This window comes from Macrotis lagotis, chromosome 2 (assembly GCF_037893015.1).
Source record: "Macrotis lagotis isolate mMagLag1 chromosome 2, bilby.v1.9.chrom.fasta, whole genome shotgun sequence".
Classification (NCBI taxonomy): domain Eukaryota; kingdom Metazoa; phylum Chordata; class Mammalia; order Peramelemorphia; family Peramelidae; genus Macrotis; species Macrotis lagotis.
The window spans coordinates 282,695,122-282,719,572 of NC_133659.1; positions in this window are offsets into that span (position 1 = coordinate 282,695,122).

The following is a 24,451-nucleotide window of genomic DNA, read 5'->3' on the forward strand; positions in this document are numbered from 1 at the left end:
TTGGTAAGATGTTGAATAGGCAGTTTAATTTGGGGGGGAATTTTCATTTTTTATCATATTAACTTGGCCTACCCACGAGCAGTTGATATTTGCCCAGTTATTTAAATCCGATTTTATTTCTGAGAAAAGGGTTGTATAGTGGTCTTCATAGAGTTTCTGAGTCTTCCTTGGCAAGTAGACTCCCAAGTTTTTTTTAATTGTCTGAAGTTACTTTAAATGGGATTTCTCTTTCTACCTCTTGCTGTGTCTTGTTAGAAAAGCTAAGATACTGCAGAAAGAGCTAGAAAGAAATCCCATTCAGAGTAACCTCAGACAGAGTCTACCTGCCAAGGCAAACTCAAAAACATTTTGGAAACAATTTCAAAACACTTTTCAGACAAATAAAATCGGATTTAAATAACTAGCCAAACATCAACTGTTCCTGGATAGGTCAAGCTAGTATAATAAAAATGACAATTCTATCAAAACTAAACTACTTGTTTAGTGCCCTATCAACAAAAATTCCAAAAAAGTTACTTTCATGAGTTAGAAAAATTGTAAGTAAACTCATATGGAGAAATAAAAATACAAGTATTTCCAGGGATCCAGTGAAAAAGTGCAAAAAAGGTGGCTCAGCCACACCAGATCTAAAATTATATTATAAAGCATCAGTCATCAAATATGTCTGGTATTGGCTAAGAAATAGAGTGCTGGATCAGTGAAATACACTAGGTGCAATAGCAGGAAATGATTATAGTAATCTGCTGTTTGATAAACCCAAAGAGTCCAGCTATTAGAATATCAACTCTCTCTTCAGTGAAAACTGTTGGAAAAATTGGAAGTTCATATGGAACAAACCTGGATGAACCAACACCTCATACCCTAGACAAAGATAAGATCAAAATAGGTACAGGATTTAGACATAAAAAAATATTATAAAGAAACTAGTAGATCAAGGAGGAGTATACCTGCAAGATCTATGGAAAGGGAAGCAGTTTATGGCCAAGGAAGAGATGGAAAACATCATTAAAAATAAACTGGATAATTTGGATTACATTAAAATAAAAAGCTTTTGCACAGACAAAACCATTGTAACCAAGAACAGAAGAAATGCAGGAAATTGGGAAATAATTTTTTTACAACTAGTATTTCTGACTATGAGTCCTTTCTAAAATGTACAGATAACTGAGTCAAATATTTAAAAAACAAGGCAATTGTCAAATGGTCCAAAGATATGCAAAGTAGATTTACAGATGAGGAAATAAAAGTGGTCCATAGTCATTTGAAAAATTGCTCTAAATCACTACTTATTAAAGAAATACAAATTAAAGCATCTCTGAGGTACCATCTCATACCTCTCAGACTAGACAATATGACCAGAAAGGACAATGATCAATTTTGGAAGGGATAAGTGAAATCTAGGACACAAATGCATTGTTGATGGAGCTGTGAGCTCAACCAAACTTCCTGGAGAACAATTTGGAATTTGTCCAAAGGGCAGCAAATGTTTGCATACCCTTCAATCCAGTAATACCTCTATTGGGTCTACCCTGAAGATATTATGAAAAAGGGTAAAAACATTACTTGTACAAAACTATTCATAGCAACCCTGATGGTGGCAAAGAATTGGAAATTAAGTGAATGTCCTTCTACTGGGGCATGGCTTAACAAACTGTGATATATGTATGTCATGGAACACTATTGTTCTATTAGAAACCAAGAGGGATGGAAATTCAGGGAAACCTGGAAAGATTTGCATGAAATGATGCAGAGCAAGATGAGCAGAACCAGAAGGATATTGTACATTGTAACAGCAACATGGGGGTGATGACCAAACTCAATGAACTTGCTCATTCCATCAGTGCAACAATCAGGGACAATTTTGAGCTATCTATGATGGAGAATATCATCTGTACCCAGAGAAAGAATTGTGTTGTTTGAACAAAGAACAAAGATTCTTCCCTTCAATTTAGGGGGAAAAAACCCTTTATCTTATTATGTAATTTTACTATCCCTTATACTTTATTTTTCTTCCCTATGGATATGATTTTAATCTCATCACATTCAACTTTGATCAATGTATACCATGGAAACAATGTAAAGACTAACAGACAGCCTTCTGAGGGGGTGCTGGAGGTCTGGAAGCAAGAATAAGGGGAAATTGTAAAACACACAAAAAAAATTTTCTTTAAAAAAAGAAAAGCTTTTGGGAAAATTGGAAGTTAGTTTGGCAGAAATTTGGATTACACCAAAACCTCGCATCCTATCCCAAGATAAGATCAAAATGGATACAAGATTTATATGTAAAAACAATACTATAAATAAAATAGTAAATCATGTAATAGTTAACCTGACAAATCTATGGAAAGGGAAGCAGTTTATGACCATGAAAGAGATGGAGAATATAATTAGAAACAAACAAGAGGAGCAGCTACATTGCACAGTGCATAGAGCACTGGCCCTGTAGTCAGGAGTGCCTGAGTTCAAATCTAGGCTCAGACACTTAATAATTACCTGTGTGACCTTGGGCAATTTACTTAACTAATTGCCATAAGTAAAAAAATATATATATAACAACAAAAAACAAGATAATTCTGATTACATTAAAGAAAAAAAGCTTTTGAACAGAAAAAAAACACTATAAACAAGATTAAAGCAAATGTACTAAATGGGGAAACAATATTTATAACTAGCATTTCTGACAAAGGAATAATTTCTAAAATATGCAGAGAACTAAGTAAACTTTTTTTAGAAAAAGAAACCATTCCGCAATTGACAAATGGTCAGAGGATATGCAAAGGTTATTTACAGATGAAGAAATCAAAGAGATTCATAGTCATATGAAAAATTGCTCTAAATCATTAGTTATTAGAGAAATGCAAATTAAAGCATCTCTGAGGTACCACCTCACACCTCTCAGACTGGCCAATATGACAAGAAAGAACAAAGATCAATTTTGGAAGGGATATGGGAAATTTGGGACACCAATACATTGTTGGTGGAGCTGTGAACTAATCCACCTTTCTGGAGAACAATTTGGAATTACACCCAAAGGGCAACAAAAATGTGTATACCCTTTGATCCAGCAGTACCACTACTGGGTATATACCCTGAAGAGATTATGAAAAAAGTATAAAAGCATCACTTGTATAAAAATATTCATAGCAGCCCTGTTTGTGGTGGCAAAGAATTAGAAATTGACTGTCCATTAATTGGGGAATGGCTTACTAAACTGTGGCATATTTTTGTTATGGAACACTATTGTTCTATTAGAAACTAGGATGGATGGGAATTCAGGGAAGCCTGGAAGAATTTGCATGAACTAATGCTGAACGAGATGAACAGAACCAGAAGAACATAGCAACATGAGTGTGATGATCAACCTTAATGTACTTGCTCAATATATCAATGCAATAATCAGGCACAACTTTGGGGAATCTGGATGGAGAATAATATTTGCCTCCAGAGAAAAAGAATTGTGGAATTGAAACAAAGGCCAAAGACTGTTACCTGTAATTTTTAAAAAAGTTATCTTACTATGTAATTCTACTATCTCTTATATTTTAATTTTCCCTTAATGTTATGATTTCTCTCTCAGCACATTCAACTTAGGTCAATATACACCATGGGAATAATGTAGAGACTGGCAGACTGCATTCTGTGGGGGGTAGGGGGAGGGAAGAGATATTAGGGGAAAAACTGTAAAATTAAAAGTAAATAAATGAATTATAAAAAATAATCAACAAATGATGATAATTTCCATAGAGTATTCATCAGAATCTGAAGGTTTGGGATTTTTTTGTGAGTGCATGTTTTGTTTTGTTTTGTTTTTCTTCATCTGCAAGGGGATACTGTAGTCCATAACCAGTCTAATACAGTTGTCCTAGCCCTCTGAACTGCTGAAAGGAGCTGCTTTCATATTTGTTCATCTCACAATGTTGTTGTTGATGTGTACATTGTTCTCTTGATTCCGCTCCTTTTGCTCAGCATCAGATCCTGTAGGTAATTCATGCTTCCCTAGAGTCTGACCATTTATGGTTTCTTATAAAATAAAAATATTCCATAGTATTCATGTACCATAATGTTTTTCTCCATTCCCCATTGATGGGTATCCCCTCAATATCCAATACTTTGCCACTAGAAAAAGAGCTGCTATGAATATTTTGGAACATGTAGAGCATTTTCCATTTTTAAAAATTTCTTCTTGATATACTCCTAGAATTGGAATTGCTGGTTTAATTGCTCTTTGGGCAGAGTTCCACATTACTCTCCAGAATGATTACACCTTTTCACAACTCCACCAACAATGCATCAATGTCCCTATCCTCCCACAATGTCTCCAACATTAATCATTTTCCCTTTTTCTTATCTTGGTCAATCTGATAGGTGTGAGATGATACCTCATTGTTTTAATTTGCACTTCTCTAAACAATAATGATTTGGAGTATTTTTTCATATGATTATATATAGCTTTAATTTCTCCATTTAAAAAGTATCTGTTCAAGTCCTTTGACCATTTGTCAGTTTTAGAATGACTTGTGAACTTATAAATTTGATGCAGTTCTCTATATATTTTAGAAATGAGACCTTTATCAGAACTCCGAGTAGCGAAGATTGTTTCCCAGCTTTGTTTTCCTTCTAATTTTGGCAGCATTGATTATATTAATGTAAAAATGTTTAATTTAATATTGTCAAAATCAATCATTTTGCAGTTTATAACATGTTCTGATTCTTGTTTGGTCATAAATTTATCCCTTTTCCCATAGATCTCATAAACAAGTATTTCTTGGTCTATTAAGTGTCAGCCTTCATGTCAAAATTTTATACCACTTTTTACCTTATTTTGGAATAAGGTGTGAGATATGGATCTATGCCTAGATTTTGCCTTACCCTTTTCCAGTTTTCCAAACAATTTTTGTCAAATAGTACTTATCCCAAAAATTTGATATCTTTGACTTTGGCAAATAGTAGATTGCTATAATCATTTACTGGGACTTCTTCTAAACATTTCTTAATACAGTGATCCATTATTCTATTTCCTATCCAGTACCTGGCATTTTGGATGACTGCCACTTTAATGTATAGTTTTAGATCTGGTAGAGCTAAGCCACTTTCCTTTACATTTTTCCATCTGGTCCCTTGTTATTCTTGCCCTGTCTGTTGCTCCAGATGAATTTTGTTACCATTTTGTCTAGCTTGGTAAAGTAGTTGCTTGTCAGTTAGATAGGTGTGGCACTGAATAAGTAATTCAATTTGGGTAGAATTGTCATTTTCACTATATTAGCTCAACATAACCATAAGTATTTGACATTCTTCCAATTATTTAGATCTGACTTTATTTGGGTGAGAAGTGTTTTATAATTGTGTTCATATAGTTTCTGGGTTTGTCTTGGGAGGTAGATTCCCAAGTATTAATTTTGTCTATATTTATTTTAAATGGAATTTCTCTATCTCTTGCTCTTAAACTTTGTAGTTCATATATAGATATGATGATGATTTATGTAGGTATATTTTATATTCTGCTACTTTGCTGAATTTATTAATTATTTCAAGGTAATTTTAGATGATTTTCACAGGTGCTTTAAATATACTATTATATCATCTGCAAAGAGTGAAAACTTTGCTTCCTCATTGCCAATTCTGATTCCTTCATTTTTCTTCTCTTATTGCTGTTACTAGCATTTCTAATATTATACTGAATAATAATAGTGATAATAGGCATCCTTTTTTTACCCCTGATTTTATTAGAAATTCTCTGAGTTTATTCCCATTATATATAATATTTGTTTATAGTTTTAGATAGGCACCATTTAATATTTTAAGGAAAACTCCATTCATTTCTAAACTTTCTAGTGTTTTTAAAAGAAATGGATTCTGTATTTTATCAGACTGTTTCAACATCTTTGCAATAGTTATATGAATTCTGTTGGCTTTCTATTGACATGTTTAATTATGTTTTGTGTTTTCCCAATGTAGAACCATCATGTCTACCTGGTATAAATCCTACTTGATTATGGGGTACCTAGCAATAACTTGATGTAGTCTCATTGCTAAAAATTTATTTAAGATTTTTGCATCAATATTCCTCGGGAAGATTGGTCTATAATTTACTTTGTTTTGGTTCTTCTTGGTTTATGTATCAGCATCATGTTGGTGTCATTAAAGGAATTTGGCAGAACTCCCTCATCTATTATTTTTTTAAAATAGTTCATGTAGAATAGGAATTATTTTTTCTTTAAATACTTGGTAGAATTCACTTGTAAATCCACCTGTGCTTGGAGTCTTTTTCTTAGGCATTTTATTGACAGTTTCTTCAGTTTCTTTCTCTAAAATGGGTTTATTTAAGTAATTTATTTCTTTTTCTGCTAATATGGCTAGTTTGTATTTTTCTAAATATTCATTTCGCTCAGGTTATTCAATTTATTAGTATAAAGTTCAGAAAAGCAGCTCTGAATTATCTCTTTAATTTCCTCCTCATCATTTGTGAGTTCACCTTTTTCTTTTTTTACTGTGGTAATTTTGTTATCATTCCTTTTTAAATCAGATTAGTCACTGTTTTACTACATTTCTTTTGATTTTTGGTTATAGTGGTTTTGTCTGTGCAAAAGCTTTTTAATTTAATGTAATAGAAATCATCTAGTTTGTTTTTGTGATGTTGTCTATCTTGTCCTTAGTGATAAACTGCTTCCCTTTCCATAGATCTGTCAGGTAAACTAGTCCTTAATTTTCTAGTTTGCTTATAGGATTGTTTTTTGTGTCTAACCCCTGCATCCATTTGGATCTTATTGAGTTATAGGGTGTGAGATGTTCATCTAAGCTAGGTTTCTTCCATACTAACTTCCAATTTTCCCAGCAGTTTTTATTGAAAAGAGCATCTTTATCTCAATAGTTGGACTCTTTGGATTTATCAAGCAGCAGATTACTTTTGTGCTATTACACCTAGTCTATTCCACTTGTCTACCACTATATTTCTTAACCAATACCATACAATTCTGATGACTGATGCTTAATAATATAATTTTAGATCGGGTAGGACTAAGCCCCCTTCTTTTGCATTTCTTTTTCATTAAATTCCTGGAAACTTGTTACTTTTTATATCTTCATATGAATTTACTAACAACTTTTTTTCTAACTTGGTATAGTAATCTTTGGAATATTGATTAGTAGGGCACTAAACAGGTAGTTTAGTTTTGGTAGAATTGTAATTTTTATTATATTGGCTTGAGATGTTTGGCAGTAGATGTTTGCCCAGTTATTTAAATCTGATTTAATTTGTGTGAGAAGTGTTTTATAATTGTTTTCAAAAAGTTTCTGTGTCTGCCTTGGCAGATAGACTCCAAGGTATTTTATATTTTCTGAGTTTACTTTGAATGTAATTTCTCTTTCTAGCTCTTCCTGCTGTATCTTGCTAGACATATATAGAAAAGTTGAGGATTTATGAGGGTTTATTTTATATTCTGCAATTTTGCTAAAATTTCTAATGGTTTCCAGTAGTTTTTTTGGATGACTTCTTGGGATTCTCTAGGTAGACCATCAGGTCATCTGCAAAGAGTGAGAGTTTTATCTCTTTGTTCCCAATTCTAAATCCTTCAATTTCTTTTTCTTTTCTAATTGTTGAAGCTAAAATTTCTAATATGATATTGAATATTAGCGGTGATAATGGACATCCTTATTTCACCCCTGATCTTATTGGGAATGGCTCTAGCCTCCCCACATTGAATATAATATTTGTTGATGGTTTCAGATAGATACCACTTATTATTCTAAGGAAAAGTCCATTTATTCCTACCCTCTCTAGTGTTTTAGTAGGAATGGGTGCTGTGTTTTTGTCCAAAGTTTTTTTCAGTATCTATTGATATAATCATATAATTTCTGATAGGTTTGTTGTTGATATAATTAATTATATAACAGTTTTCCTAATATTGAACCAGCCCTTCATTCCTGGGATGAATCCTACTTAGTTAAAATGTATTATCCCAGTGATAATTTGTTGTAGTCATTTGGTTAAGATTTTATTTAGGATTTTTGTATCTATATGCATCAGGGTGATAGGTCTACAATTTTCTTTCTCTGTCTTAAATATCCCTGGCTAAGGTATCAGCACCATATTGGTTTCATAGAAATAGTAAGGTAGAGTTCCATTTCCCCTACTTTTCCAAAGAGTTTATATGGAATTCGAAACAACTATTCCTTAAATGTGTGCTAGAAATCACTTGTGAATCCATCAGGCCTACGAGATATTTTCTTAGGGAGTTCAAAGATGTGTTTTTGAATTTCTTTTTCTGATATAGAGTTGTTTAAGTATTTAATCTCCTCTTCATTTAACCTGGGAAACTTATATTTTTGTAAATATTCATCTATTTCATGTAGATTATCAAATTTATTGGCATAGAGTTGGGCAAAATAATTTTGAATTATTACTTTAATTTCCTCCTCATTGGTGGTGAGTTCACCTTTTTCATTTATGATACTAGCAATTTGGTTTACTTCTTTCTTTTTTTAATCAAATTGACCAGAGGTTTATCAATTTTATTGTTTTTTTTGTAAAACCAACTCTTTATTTTGTGTATTAATTCAATAGTTTTTATCTTGATTTCAATTTTATTAATTTCTCCTTTAATATTTAGAATTTTTAACTTTGTATTTAATTGGGGATTTTTAATTTGTTCTTTCTCTAATTTTAGTTGTGTATTTAGTTCAATGATTTCCTCTTTATCTAATTTATCATGTAAGCATTAAAAGATATAATATATCTCTCTTAACAGCCACTTTGAATGAATCCCATAGGTTTTGGTATTTTGCTTCATTTTTGTCATTACCTAGGATAAAATAATTAATAATTTCTATAATTTGTTGTTTGATCCACTCATTCTTTAAAATGAGGTTATTCGCTTTCCAATTACTTCTGGGTCTATATCTCTCTGGCCCAATACTGTATATGACTTTTATTGCATTGTGATCTGAAAAAGATGTATTCATTATTTATGCTTTTCTGCAGTTGATCATTAGGTTTTGATGCCCTAGTTCATGGTCAGTTTTTGTATAATTTCCATGTACTGCAGTGACAAGGTATATTCCTTTCTATCCTCATTCAGTTTCCTCCATAATTCTATCATATCTAGTTTTTCCAACAATGTTACCTCATTAACTTCTATCTTCTTTATTTTATGATTTGATTTATCTAGATCTGAGAGTGGGAGGTTGAGGTCTCCCACTAGTAGAGTTTTGTCTATATCTTCCTGTAGTTCTTTCATCTTCTCCTCTAAGAATTTGTGTGCTATCCCATTGGGTGCTTATATATTCAGTACTGAAATCACTTTATTGTCTATGGTACCTTTTAGGAGGATATAGTTTCCTTCCTTATCTCTTTAATGCTGTCTATTTTTGCAACTGCTTTGTCTGAGATAAGGATTGCTACCCCTGCATTTTTCACTTCAGAAGAAGCAAAATATATTTTGCTTCAACCTTTTACTTTTACTCTATATGTGTCTCTCTGTTTCAAATGAGTTTTTATAAGCAGCATGTAGGATTCTGGATTTTAATACACTTTGCTATTTGCTTACCTTTTAAGGGAGAGTTCATCCCTTTCACATTCAACCTTATATTTACTAACTCTCCTTTGCCCTCCATGTTATCTTCCATTTGTTTTCATTTTCCCTCATTTTCTCCCTTTATCTGTATTCCCCATTATTTTGTTTCTGAATAGCACCCCTTTCAGTGTGTTTGCCCTCCTATATCCACTCCTCCCCTTTCTTTCCCTTTTCTTTTTCCCTTCTCTTCCTTCTGTAAGTTCCCCTGTTTTTCTCCCCTTTCCTGTCTCCTTCCCCCCCCTCCTCTTTTCCCCTTTTTACACTTGAAAGGTAAGGTGTTGAAGTTAAATGAGTATGTTTGTAAGTTAACTTTAAGCCAAGTCTGATAAGAGGAAGATTCAGGTGTTTATCATCTCCTACTTTCTTCTCCTCTATTACCACAAGTATTTTGTTCCTCTTAATGTATTGAGATTTACCCATTTAATCCCCTGCCCCCTCCCATCTCCTCCCTGTTCCCCCTTTTTAAGGAAGAGGTGTATTTAAATCATTCTTTCTGAATCATAGAAAATTCTAAGTATCCATCACTTCTAGTTAAGTATATTGTATCAAATAGAGTTACAGTTTTGAGAATTGTTAGAGTCTTCAAAGTAAGGTTATAGTCAGTTTAATCCCATTGGATAGCAGTTTCATGGAAAAGTCATGACTGTCCATCACTTCTACCTAGGTATATTCTCTCTGTTAGAGTTCCAATTCTCAAGAGTTATGAGAATCTTTTCTGCCATGTTGGATTACAGCCAAATTCATCTTATTGGATAGCATTTTTTTTCTTTGGCACCCTCTTTTCTTTACCTTATCATGTGTCTCTTGTACCTCCTGTTTGATATCCAATTTTTTTTTATTTAGCTCTGGTCTTTTCATCAGGAAATTTTGGAATTCTTTCATTAAATGTCCATCTTTTCTCCAGGAAGAGAAGGCTCAACTTGGCCAGATGGTAGATTCTTGGCTGCATTCCAAGCTCCCATGGTCTTCAGAATATCTCATTCCAGGCCCTTCAATCCCTTAATGTTGATGCAGTCAGGTCTTGCATAATCCTTACTGTGGTTCCTTGGTATTTAAAATGTTTCTTTCTGTCTTCTTGCAGGATTTTCTCTTTTATCTGATAATTCTGGAATTTGGCCACAAACTTCCTTGGTGTTTACTTTTTAGTATCTCTTTCTGGAGGGGATTGATGTATTCTTTCAATAACTATTTTCCCTCTGCTCCCATAATATCAGGGAAATTTTCTGTCACCAGATCCTGTAATATTAAGTCCAGGCTTTTTTTCCTCTTCAATGTTTTCAGGAAAACCAATAATTCTTAAGTTGCCCCTCCTTGATCTATTCTTGAGGTCAGTGGTTTTACTGATGAGGTATTTTACATTTTCTTCTATTTTCTGTTTTCTTGTTTTTGTTTTTAACAAGTTGTTGCTGTCTCATGAAGTCATTAGTTTCCACAGACTCCTTTCTTTTTTTGTGGAGAGGAGTTTTCTTTATTTATATTTTGCAACTCCTTTTCCAATTGGTCAATTCTATTTTTGAAAGAATTTTCCATTTGCCCAGTTGAGGCTTTGAGAGTCTTATTTTCTTTTTTACATTTGCCCAACTGAGTAACTGAGAGAATTATTCTCATTTTGTGTTTGTCCAATTGAGGATCTGAGAGATTTTCTCATTTTGTATTTGTCCAATTGTATTTTCCAATGATTTGTTTTCTTGTTGCAAGGTGTTAAACTTCTTGGGTTTCTTTTCCCAAATTTTCCAACTGATTTTTAAAATCCTTCCTTATTTCTTCAATGAAGTCTTTCTGTGTTTTGGACCAGATCATATTCTCCTTAGAGGTTCTAGGTATCTCTGAGTTAGGATCTTTTCCTTCCAAGAATTTTTCTATGGCTCCACCTTTCCACAGACCTTTCTTCTTTTTTTTTTCTAAGGCCTTGCATTCTGGAGGGGCTGGTTCACAGATGGTTGGTGTTGTGATACCTAGAGACTTTACTCACTGAGTACAATATCTCCAGCTGTCCTTTAGGGGGTGCTAGAGGATTTGCTCATTTAGTGTAATTTCTCCATCTGGCCAGTAGGGGGTGCTGTTTGATTTCTCTGTAGTGTCTGTGACCTTGATTGGGGCCTTCTCCCTTGTTCTGGAGGGAGTGATTGAAGCTGTTAAATACTTTTGTCTTCGATCAATGCTGGGTTATACCCTGGGGTGACGTTATCACTGTCCCTATTGTCAACTGAGTTGGTTCTGCTCATGCACCTGTGTCTGGGGCAGAAGCTCTGTAATTATGTTTGTTCTGGGAAAAGGCTTCAGCCAAAATGGAGGGGTGGATTCAGAGTTCCTCCTGACCAGAGGAGCCCAGGGATGATGTCCCCAGATCTTCTGCACAGGAACTATCCCCAGCCCTGTCTGCAAGCACCAGATGATCAGCACCAAAACCAATGCCTCTGCTCCCTAGTTGACCTAAGCCTCCACAGTCAACCAGGCTCTTGCCAGGCCACTGATCATGCATGTCTGGTTTTTGGACCCTCAGACTCCTGGGCCTCAGTCCTGTAACTACTCAGGCTAATCCATGGCTAATCCAGGCTTCCAGGCTCAACTAGGTCCTATGCTCCTGGCAGAGTCTTCCCTCTACACCTGGACTCACCCAGGATTGGGGAAGACAAATCCTTAGGTAGATGTTCTTTCTCTTGACTTTTCTTTCTGTGTTTTGTTGATCAGATTTCTGTTAAGAGGTTTGTTTCATATCATATATGGGGAAACATCAGGATATTTTAGAACTGTGCCTGTCTTCTCTACACCATCTTGGCTGGAAGTCCAGATTAGTCACTAGTGTGTCTATTTTATTGGCTTTTTCATAAAACCAATTCTTAATTTTATTTATGAGATCAATGTTTTTTTCAATTTTATTAAACTTTACCTTTATTTTCAAGATTTCTAATTTAGTATATAATTGGGGATCTTTAATTTGTTGTTTTTTCTAACTTTTTTTTAGTTTACCCAATTCATTGATCTCTTCTTTCTCTATTTTATTCATATAGGCATTTAGAGATATAAAGTTTCGCCTCAAAACTGCCTTGGCTGCATCCCATGAATTAGGTTACTATATCTCATTATTATCATTTTCTTGAATATTATCATTGATCATTTCTATCATTTATTGTTTGAGTCACCCATTATTTAAGATAAAGTTATTTTATTTCCAATTGGTTCTTGGTTTATTTTTCTATGACCCTTTATTACATCCAATTTTTATTGCATCATGGTCTGAGAAGTGTGTATTTGTTATTTCTGCCTTTCTGCCTTTGATTCTAAGGATTCTGTGTCCTAGTACATGGTCTAGGTACCATATACTGACAAGAAAAAGGTATATTCTTTTCTATCCCCATTAAGTTTTCTCCAGAATTACATCATATCTAACTTTTCTAAGATTTCATTCACCTTCTTAATTTCCTTCTTGTTTATTTAGTGGTCAGATTTATCTAGTTCTGATAAAGGGAGATTGTGATCTCCCATTGTTAAAGTTTTGTTGTCTATGTCTCCTTGTAAGTCACTCAGCTTTTCCTCTAGGTATTTGGATGCTTTACAGGTTTACTAATCATATGACTTCATTATCAATGGTGCCTTTTAAGAAGAGGTAGTTTCTTTCCTTATCCCTTTTAATAAGATTCATTTTTGCTTTTAATTTATCTGAGATTAGGATCACTACCCCTGATTTTTTTTTCCTTCAGCTGAGGCATAATATATTTTTCTCCAATCCCTGCTTCAAATATGTTTCTTGAAAGCCACATATTTAAGATTATGGTTTTTAATCCATTTTCATATTTGCTTCTGTTTTATGGGACATTTCATCCCAGTCACATTTACAGTTAAGTTGACTAATCATGTATTTCCCTCCATACTGTCTTTCTCCATTTATATTTTTCTTTTTTCCCTTTTCTCTTATTCTTCCTCACCAAAATTTTATAAACTTTCCCCTTTGAATGTTCTTTTAAAAATTTAACTTTCAGTTCATTTTGACTTATACCTTTAATTTCCCTTTTATCAGTACCTTTTTTCCCTTATATTTCCCTTTCCCAGTTTCCCCCCTCCTCCTTCTCTTTAAATTAGGGTAGATTTTTAAATCCAAGGGGGGAATGCATTTTATTTCCTCTCTGGGCTAAATCTACTAAATAAAATTTACTCAGCATTCACATTCTCCCTTCTTTCCTTCTAAAATTATAAATCATTGTGCCTCTTCCCTTGGTGTTATTTATTATTCTAGTACTATTAACCAAGTATCATAAATCACATTTTGATTATTTGATTCCTTGATAAGCTCATATTATTATCAAGGAATCTTCATATATTGTTTACTTGATTCCTTGATAAGCAGCATTGATTTAAATTTGATCAAATTATAATTATAATCATTTTTACCTGGTACTATTACTTTTACTATTTTAAAATTAAGAAATTAGATTGTAATTGAGTGACTTGTGCAAGGTCACTCAAGTAATGACCATAGATTTAGAATAATAAATGATAATGATGATAATGATGATGATGTTTGTCCTTTGTTCTTGAAGAAGACCATGATATCAGGCAGCTGATGCCATGATAAGTACATGTATTGGATCTGAGCAAGGGGCTGCTGTGTCAAGTCACCAGTTTCACTTTCTTCTTTGGAGCCATCTGGATCAATGGCCAGATATTAATCAGGTTGACTGGAGATGGTCCTGGATGTGAGGCAGAATCATAGAGTCTAAGAGTTGGAAGAAACTTCAGTGGGCATCTAGTCCCATATATACATGAAAACAATTACCTTTTGTGGAAGACTCCAATGTTGGAAAAATGAACTCTTTATGAGGCAGTCCATGCTACATTGGATAGCTATTGCACTGTTTCATTTCTTAGGAATTTTTTCCTAACATCAAGCCGTAATTTCCTCCTTTAACTCTCAGTTATTATTCCTAGCATTACCTTTACAGACCAAGCTGGAAAAGTCAAATGCTTCTTGGTTTGTTAAAACATTATATACCTGAAGAAAGTTGAAATTTTCTCTTCTTCCTAGACTTTTCTTCTCCATAATTATGATTCCTAAATTCCTTCAAAGAATCTTCTTGATATTTTTTGAAGATTTTTACTAATCTGCTTGCTTTTCTCTGGAAACTTTCTAACTTATTAATGACCCTCTCAAACATTGATGAAAATAATTTAATGTAATAGTTGATAAGGAAACCCCTGAACTTGTTTTTCTGTGTATGCAGGAGTTCTTGAACATGTCAACACAAAGCACCCCCTATTCTGGCTAACACAATTTGTTGTTAGTCCTCAAGATTTACTCTCTGTCTATCTTTGGGAGTCAAGACAGGCATCAGTCAGTATATACCAGATTAAAACCTGTTTGTACACCTAGGACTCATATAGTTAAACAGAACATCATATCTTCTTAGTATAACACTACCCATGGGAAAAGGTTGTTGTTTTTGCCTTTTCACTTATTCATGATTTTTCTTCCCCTTCAAGAGGGTATTGGTTCTTTCCCCCTCTCCTATTACTCCTCTCTTCCATGTAATTTAAATACCAACCCAATGCTTTCCTACACTGCTGGGCTTCTTGGTATATGAAGTTCCCACTTACATGTGTCTTTCTCTTGTAATAAAGTTGTAATGAATGCTTCATGGATTTGTGATATTGTTTTTGATTAACATATCTGAGATGAGACTTGAGAGGGGTCTTTTTTTTTCCTATGGGACCTATGCTTCTTGAAATTCAATACACAATTTCAATCACTTTTTTGATCATTTCATCACAGTGCTGACTCAATTTGATCCTACAATCCACCAAAACCCTAAAACCTTTATCTTTTCTCCCTAGAGCTCCTTATTACAGATCATCCATTTTATACTGTGAAGTTGATATTTCTTCTAATTCTTTCACTTGATACTATTGAAGTTTAGATTATAAGCTATTTGAGTATCCACAAAAGATAAGAAATATAATTTCAATAATTATTCAAAATTAAAATTTTATATATTAATATTATCAATGCATGTAGAATGAAAAGAGAAAAAATCCAATTCTGCTAGAAATTGCTTTTATTAAATATTACAGGTAAAAATTTATGTAAAAAATATATAGGGAACTTAGTTATTCCTCGAAGGAAAAATACTTAGATGACATAAACAAAAGTTATCAAGAGAAAGATTTATAAATGCTAAGAATCATATGAAAATTTCTTCCAAAAACTAAGGAAAAAGATGATGTAAATCAAAACTGTTCTGAGGTTTATCACCACATTCAGTAAATCAGGAAGAATAATAATGAGATTAATCAATTTTGAAATGATGATAAGCTAATAAAACTCTTACTATTGTTCGAGTTATAAATTAGTTAAGACCTTCAGGATATCAATTTGGTATTGTGCTAAGAAAGTGACTCAAATATATATATACTCTTTGATTTTGATCATTTTTTCTAGTAATTTTTGGGGGGGTCAAGGAAATCTGAACCCCTAATGCTTTTCAGGAAATATACAACATACATGGTTACTGGCTATTAATCTAATGAAAGCTTGGTATGGTTATGTTCAGATACTTTGAGAAAAGAAAAGAAGACATCTAAATTTTTTATAATAAGGGAACAAAACTGAGATTTAATGCAAAAAATTAATTTAAAGAAATCAAAATCAGTGTTTTTCTAAGGTAAAGACAATGAGGTAGAATAGATGGACAGTAAGCCTCAGAGTGAGAAAGTTCTGAACCTGCCCCTGACAGAAAATGTATATGTGACCCGGGGAAAATCAGTTTCAAACAACAGGTGCCATTTCTATTTTAAAAGAAGTTTTGCATCTGAGATATTTCTACAACAGTGAAATCAAAAATCCAAGATGAATAAAATAACTCTATTAACATGTGTGTGTATGTGTGTGTGTGATATAATATATATATATATGTATATATTAGGTCAAAAAATTTATTTGCCATGCCCATTTTAAATTACTTTATGGTTTGTCTGTGAATGTGTATTTGAAAAAGAGAAATGTTAGTTTTGAATAAAACAAATTATTTGGAAAAGAAATACAACATCATGAGTGAATATATATTGGTGTATGATCAACTAAAGAAAAACACAACTGAACAAGTATTGAATCATAAACAAAAAGAAATAACCATTTCTTTTAAAACAGACTAAGCACAAAAAAGATAAAAGATTAGATTGAAGTAAGTATAAGATGACCAGTGGGAGCCATCAAGAAAGACGTAAGAGGAAAACTAAAAGGACTAGAGCTAAATTAGATAGGGGGAATAAAATTTATGAATTGAGAAAAAAAGTTATAACTATGCATTTAAAGCACAAAACTGCACTGTAGGGGAAAATATCTTGCTATCCTTACAGAAATTGCTGGTGGTCAATTTGGCAAGAATGAATGCTCATCCTCTGAAGAAAGTTAATTGAACCCCTTGGCAAGGACATCATTCAACATTAGATGAGCATGCTTCTGACTGCATCAGGGTCAAATGGATATCTGTCTGAAATAATAATTCACATGTGCAAAGTAAAGCACTATTTAGCTGCCATCCAAAAGGTAAAGTAAAAAAAAATGGAAACTATAAACTAATCTTTCCCAGAAAAGTAGAGTAGCCTTAGAAAGGGAGGGCAAGAAAAGTAATTGAAATATGTTAAGGCCCTGGAAAGATAATGTCATGTAATATTAGCAAAAGTCAGCAGAAATAATTTACCAAATTTACTCAATTGCAAACTACCCGTTACATACCTTAGGGTACTTTGTGTAAGGCTCAAGGGTAGAATAAACTATGAATAGAAATTCTAACTCAGGGGTTAAATTCTGTAGGCAGGAAAAGAAACAGAGAACCCAAAGAGTTTGCCAAAATACTATAATTACTGCTGATATGAGACATATGGTAGGGATCCTCAACTTCCTTGATATTCCTTATCATTAATTTTTGGAAGCAAAAGAAAACAATATCACCTGAGTAAGTATAATAAGACTTACAGGGCAATGGGAAAGGGGAGCAACTGTGAGATGAATGTGATAGGGAAATATCCTTTTTCAAGAAAGGGGGAGAAGAGGCCACTCAGGTTTGAGTGAGCTAGACGCTATAGAGTGTGGTCAAAGGAAAATAAAAAGCAGAGAAGAATACAATAGGGAATAATTATACTGGGTTTATTATAATTTTTTGGTAGGCACAGAGAGGCACACACACACACGCATACACACACACACATACACACACACACACACACACACACACACACACACACACCCACAAACACAAACACATATAACCATCTCCCATTTATCTATCTATATATGACATAGTCTGTTGGAAAACTTGTAGGAATGGAGATCAAAGGAGTTAGTGAGATAGGTATCAAATAGATAAACTTAAACTGTTGTTCTATTTCCCCCCAAAATTAACTGACTCAACTAATGCACTATTCTGTCTTCTTATTTCTTGACCTTTCTGCAGCATTTGACATGGTAACACATTTGTCTTAAAGAGTAGTTCCTCTCTCTATTCTTATGACATTATTTTAATTGATTCTCATATATGCTGCACATGGATGTAAGCTAAGGGTCTCTCATGGTCCCTCTTCTTGTATCTCTCGTTACCTATAGTTCTTAATTGGTGTTTATGAACAACAACAGCAATTTCTTGTTCTTGCTTCTGTTCTTGTTCGTTTGTTCCTCCTCCTCCTCCTCTTCCTTTATTATTATTCTGATTATTATTTCAATATAGTTTTCTTTGTAATCCTCTGTAATTTACTTCATAACTTTTTAAATAAATATTTTATTTATCTTTCTAGCTACAAAGGTTTTAACCATTTTTTTTTTGCAACACTTTTAGTTTTGTAATTTTTCTCCTTATCTCCCTTCCCTTCTGCTTCCCTCTGATAGAAAGCAATCTCAGATAGGCTTTATATTTGTAACCATGCTAAACAGATAAAAATTGAAAATGCTGTGAGAGTAAAATCAGATATAAAAGGAAGAAAGAAAGCAATAGAGATAACAAAATTATATAATACATATGACTACTATTAAATATTGAGTGTTTTCATTTACATACCATAGCCCCTTCTCTAGATACAGATACAAATTTCCATCCTTAATCTTTTATTTTAATTTTTATTTATTTAAGGCAATGGGGTTTGAGTAACTTGCCCAAGCTTACGCAACTGGGCAATTATTAATTCTCTGAGGTTAGTTTTGAACTCAGGTCCTCCTGACTCTCAGGCCAGTGCTCTATCCATGTGCTACCTAGTTGTCTCCCCCCCCCCCAATCTTTTAAAAAAATCTTTTTAGATTGTTATTTTTGGTTTATTTATTTTATATTATTCCAATAATCTTTTTGTGAGTGTAAACATAAAGCTCCCTCCCCCCCCAAAAAATGAGAAACCTGAAGAATAGGGAGATAGGAAAAAAGAGATTCTTCAGTCTCTTTTAGGATTCCCATGGCTCTTTCTTTGGGATGAGTTGCCTTCTTTTTTGCACCAGAGGATTTGCTTCAATATTTTTCCCACAGTTGCTATTACGAGCTGAATTTCCCTCCACTCTATTCCTTAGCACTCTCATTTATTTTATTCTCTTTCTCCTTTCATGTTGTCCCTGTTCAGAAGTGTGTTGTATCTGAGTATAGTATCTTCTCCCACGATCTTCCCTCACTACTCCCCTCTTCCCTCCCCCACTCCCCCTTATCCCATCCCTTTCCTCTCATTTTTCTCTAGGGTAAGATAGATTTCTATACCCTATTAAGTGTGTATATTATTTTCTTTCTGAGCCATTTCTGATGGGAATGCATTCCCCCTCACCTTCCCCCATTCCACTCCATTGCAAAAGCTTTTTCTTGACTCTTATGTGAAATATCGTAGCCCCTTCTTCCTCTCCTTTCTCCTCCTCCCAGGGCTTTCCTTTATCACCCATTGACTCTATCTTTTTAAGATATTATACTATTATATTCAGCTTCCTCCTGTGCCTTGTCTACCGATGCTCCTTCTAACTGCTCTTATAAATGAAAAAGTATATATGAGTTATCAATATCTTCCTCCCATGCAGGAATACACACAGTTCAACATCATTAAGTTCCTAATAATTAGTCGTTCTTGTCCACCCCCTCCGTGTTTCACCTGAGTCCTGTACTTGGAGATCAAAATATAAAAGTTTGAAAATCTCCTGTTTCATTGAATGTTTTTCTGGGTAGTTGATTCTCAGTTGTAAATCAAGCTCTTTTGCCTTCTGGAATATCATATTCTAAGCCCTATGAGCCCTTAATACAGATGCTGTCAGATCCTGTGAAATCCTGACTATAGAGCCATGGTAGTTGAATTGCTTGTTTTTGGCAGCTTTTAATATTTTCTCTTTGACTTGGGAGATTTGGAGTTTGGCTAGAATATTCCTGGAAGTTTTTCTTTTGGTACCTGTTTCAGAAGGTGATTGGTGAATTACCTCAATTTCTATTTTATCCTCTGCTTCTAGGATCTCGGGGCAATTTTGCTGTAATATTTCTTAAAAAATGAAGTCTAGGCTTTTTACCTGGTTGTGACTTTCAGGTATCCCAATAATTTTAAAATTATCTCTTCTGGATTTGTTTTCAAGGTCAGTTGTTTTTCCAATGAGATATTTCACATTCTTCTATATGTTTTAGTATAGTTTTTATTTCTTCCTGATTTTTCACAAGTCAGTGTCTTCCTCTTATTCCATTCTGCATTTCAAGGAGTTATTTTCTTCAGAATTTTTTTTTAAATCTCCTGTTCCAATTGTAGTAGTATTGCCAATAAAGGGTGTGCAGTTTTATTGCCTTTGGGAAATAATTCCAAATTACTCTCCAGAAAGTTTGGATCAATTCATAACTCCAGCAACAATGCATTAGTGTTTGAGTTTTCCCATATCTCCTCCTTTCTTGCTATATAGGCCAATTGAACTGGTATTCTTTTTGAGGCATTTGCCTTTTGACTTACTTTTTTCCATTTGACCCAAACTGGTTTTTAACATATTATTTAATTCAGTTTTTTTTGCATTTCATTCACCAAGCAGCTTGCTTGCTTTTCATGATTTATCTGAATTGCTCTCATTTCTCCTCCCAATTTCTTCTCTACTTCCCATAATTGCTTTTCAAAGACTTTTTTGAGCTCATCCTTAGCCTGAGCCTATTTTCTATTTTTCTTGGAGGCTTTGAGTACAGAAGCTTCAACTTCGTCATCTTCTGAGTATGTGTTTTTGTCCTCCATGAATCCAAAGTAATTTTCTATGGTCAGATTCTTCTTTTTCTTTTGTTTGCTCATTTCTTCAGTCTATGACTGATTTACCACACTTCCAAGACTTTGGGGGATTTTTTGCACAATTCACAGGGACCTTAATTCCTCCAAGGTCTTATGAGAGGCTCTGATGGTGCTCTTGCTTGTGCTCTGGTGTGTGGATGACCACAGGCCCTTGCCTCTGCCCTGGAACTGTGAGGAAGGTCCCTGCTCAATTATGGTGGTGGGGGAGCCCAGAATGTAATCTAGATCTGGGTGTGTGCAACAACTGAGTCCTGCCCCAGGAGAGCAGAGACCTCTGCAGTCTCCCCTGACCCCCTTACCATTTGTGGACAGCACTCTGGAAGTGTAGAATGGCTTCCCTAATTCCTGCTGCAAGTTCTCACTGGAGGGTTCATTGTGGCCAGAACTCCACTAGGTGCTCACTCTGGTACCACAAAGTTCTTTCACCACCCATTCTAGCTGTCCTGTATGATCCCTGGGCCAAGAGGTCTGGAAATTGCCCCCTCTTCCAAGGACCCAGACACCTCCAGGAACCCAGGTACCTGATCTGGCTGTACTGTACTGTGGCTCTTTACAAACCCTGGTCCCATTAAAACAGACCTTTCTTGAGGAACTACTAGGAAATTGTATCACTCAGTCTTTCTGTGGGTTTTGCCCCTTCAAATTTTGGTTAGAGTCATAATTTGATGGCTTTTGGACTTTTTTTAAGGAATGAGCTTCTAGGAAGTCCTGCCTTCATGCCTCCATCTTGCCCCCCCACCCCATATATTTTTAAATTCTTTGATTATTGTACTGCTTAAATGAACAAGTCCATCCTGATTGAGCATCACCTTATGTTGTCAGTTATGTAAAATGTTCTTCTGGTTCTGCTCATTTCACTCAGCAACATTTCATGCAAGTCTTTCTAGTTTTTTTTGAAATTTGATCCCTCATGATTTCTTATAGAACAATACTGTTCCATGACATTTATATATCACAATTTATGTAAATACCCAATTGATGGGTATTCACTCAATTTATAATTCTTTGCAAAACAGCTGCTATGAATATTTTTTTGTAAAAGTGATATTTTTACCCGTTTCAAGATTTCTTCAGGATACAGACCCATTAGTAGTATTGCTGATCAAAGGGTGTTCAGTTTTATTTCCTTTGGGACATAATTCCAAATTACTCTCCAGAAAGTTTGGATCAATTCATAACTCCACCAACAATGGACTAGTGTTCCAGTTTTTCCATATCTCCTGCTTTCTTGTTACATGGGTCAATTGGAGAGGTATGAAGTAGTACCCCAGATATGCTTTAAATTGCATTTCTCTTATCAAAAATGATTTAGAGAAATTTTTATATGACTATAGATAGTTTTGATTTCTTTGTCTGATAACTGCCTTTCCATATCCTTTGACCATTTATCAATTTTGGAATAACTGTTTACTTATAAATTTGACTCAGTTCTCTATATCTTTTAGAAATTATCCATTGTCAGACACTAGCTGTAAAATTTGTTTTCCAATTTACTACATTCCTTTTAATCTTGGTTGCAATGGCTATGCTTGTACAAAACCTTTTTAATTTAATGTAATCAAAATTATCCAATTTATTTTTATAATATTCTCTATTTCTTCTTTAGACATAAACTGTTCCCCTTTCCAGAGATCTGAGAGATAAACTATTCCTTGTTCTCTTAATTGACTTAAAATATTATCTTTTATGTCTAAATCCTGCACCCATTTTGACTTTATCTTGATATAGATTTCACACCTTTAAAACATTATTCTGAGAAGGGATCCACAGGCTGTGACAGACTCCAAAGGAGCCAGTAGCACACACACACACACACACACACACACACACACACACACACACACACTGAAAAATACCTACAAAATTGAAGAACTGATGATCTACACTATAAATTTTCATGACTGTATTTTATTGATGCCAATACTTCTAGATCTGTGTGTTCATCTGAAGTTTCCTGATCTTCATTCCCACTTCACAAATTGACTTTTAGGCAACTTAAACTAACATTTACTGTCCAGATAAGAAATCATTACTTTTCATTTAAAATGATTTCTCTTGCTATCCTAGGTTTCCAATTGGAGACTGGTCAATGAGTCTCTAGTCATTGTAGCATGCTTAGGATTACCTGCCTATTCCCTATTCTATACAGGGAACTTTGATATACCTTCTTTTAGACATGAATAACTGAGGACCACGTGCTAGACTATGACAAGAGTCTTATAATTAAAGAAATGAAAGTACTGCCAATTTTGCCGAGATTGAGATATTGCAGGATTTAGTGATGGAAAACTGCTCTGATATCATGAAAACAGAGGGCAAAATAGTTACTAAAAGAATACATTCAATCCCTCCAGAAAGGGTTCCTAAAATGAAAACACCAAGGAATATTATGGCCAAATTCCAGAACAATTAGATAAAAAAGAAAATCCTGCAAACAGCCATAAAAAACAATTTAAATAACAAGGAGCTGTGGTAAGGATTATGCAGGACTAGATGCATCAAGATTAAGGAATCTATGGGGCTAGAATGAAGAGCAAGGAAGCTTGTAATGTAGACAAATATCCACTATCCAGCAAAATTGAGACTTCTATTCCAGGGGAAAAGATGGACATTTAATGAAATGGGAGACTTCCAACATTTCCTGATGAAAAATTGAAATTTGAATATCAAACAGGAGGCTCAAAATATATGAAAAGGTAAAAAATAAAGGGTAAAGAAACAAAAACTGCCTAACTCTTTCTATGACACCAATATGGTGCTGATACCTAAACCAGAAAATTATAGACCTATCTCCCTGATGAATATAGATGCAAAAATCTTAAATAAAATCTTAGCAAAGCAATTACAACAAATTATCACTAGGATAATACATTATGACCAAGTAGGATTTATCCCAGGAATGTAGGGCTGGTTCAGTATTAAGAAAACTGTTAGTAAAATTAATTATATCAATAACAAAACTATCAGAAATCATATGATTTTATCGAAACCATTTCACAAAATACAGCATCCATTCCTACTAAAAACACTAGAGAGTGAAGGAATAGTTTGTTCCTTAGAATAATAAGCAGTATCTAACTGAAACCATCAACAATCATTATATATAATGGAGATAGGCTCAAGATATTTCCAAAAAGATCAGGGATGAAACAAGTATGCTCATTATCACCACTACTATTCAATATTGTATTAGAAATATTAACTTCAGCAAATAGAGAATAAAAAGAAATTAAAGGAATTAGAATAGGGAAGGAAGAATCAAAACTCTCACTCATTGTACTTGACATGATCCCTAGAGAATCCCAAAAGATTATCTTAAAAACTACTAGAAATAGTTAGCAACTTTAGCAAAGTCGCAGGATATAAAATAAACTCTCTTAAATCCTCAGCATAACTACATATGAATAGCAAGAAGCAGCAGAAAGTGGTAGAAAGAGAAATCCCATTCAAAGTACCTTCAGAACAAATAAAATGTCTGGGCATCTACCTGCCAAGGCAGTCTGAGAAACTTTTTGAAAACAACTGCAAAACACTTCTCACACAAATAAGATCAGATTTAAATAACTGGGCAAATATCAACTGCTCATGGATAGGTTAAGCTTGTTTAATAAAAATGAAAATTCTACCAA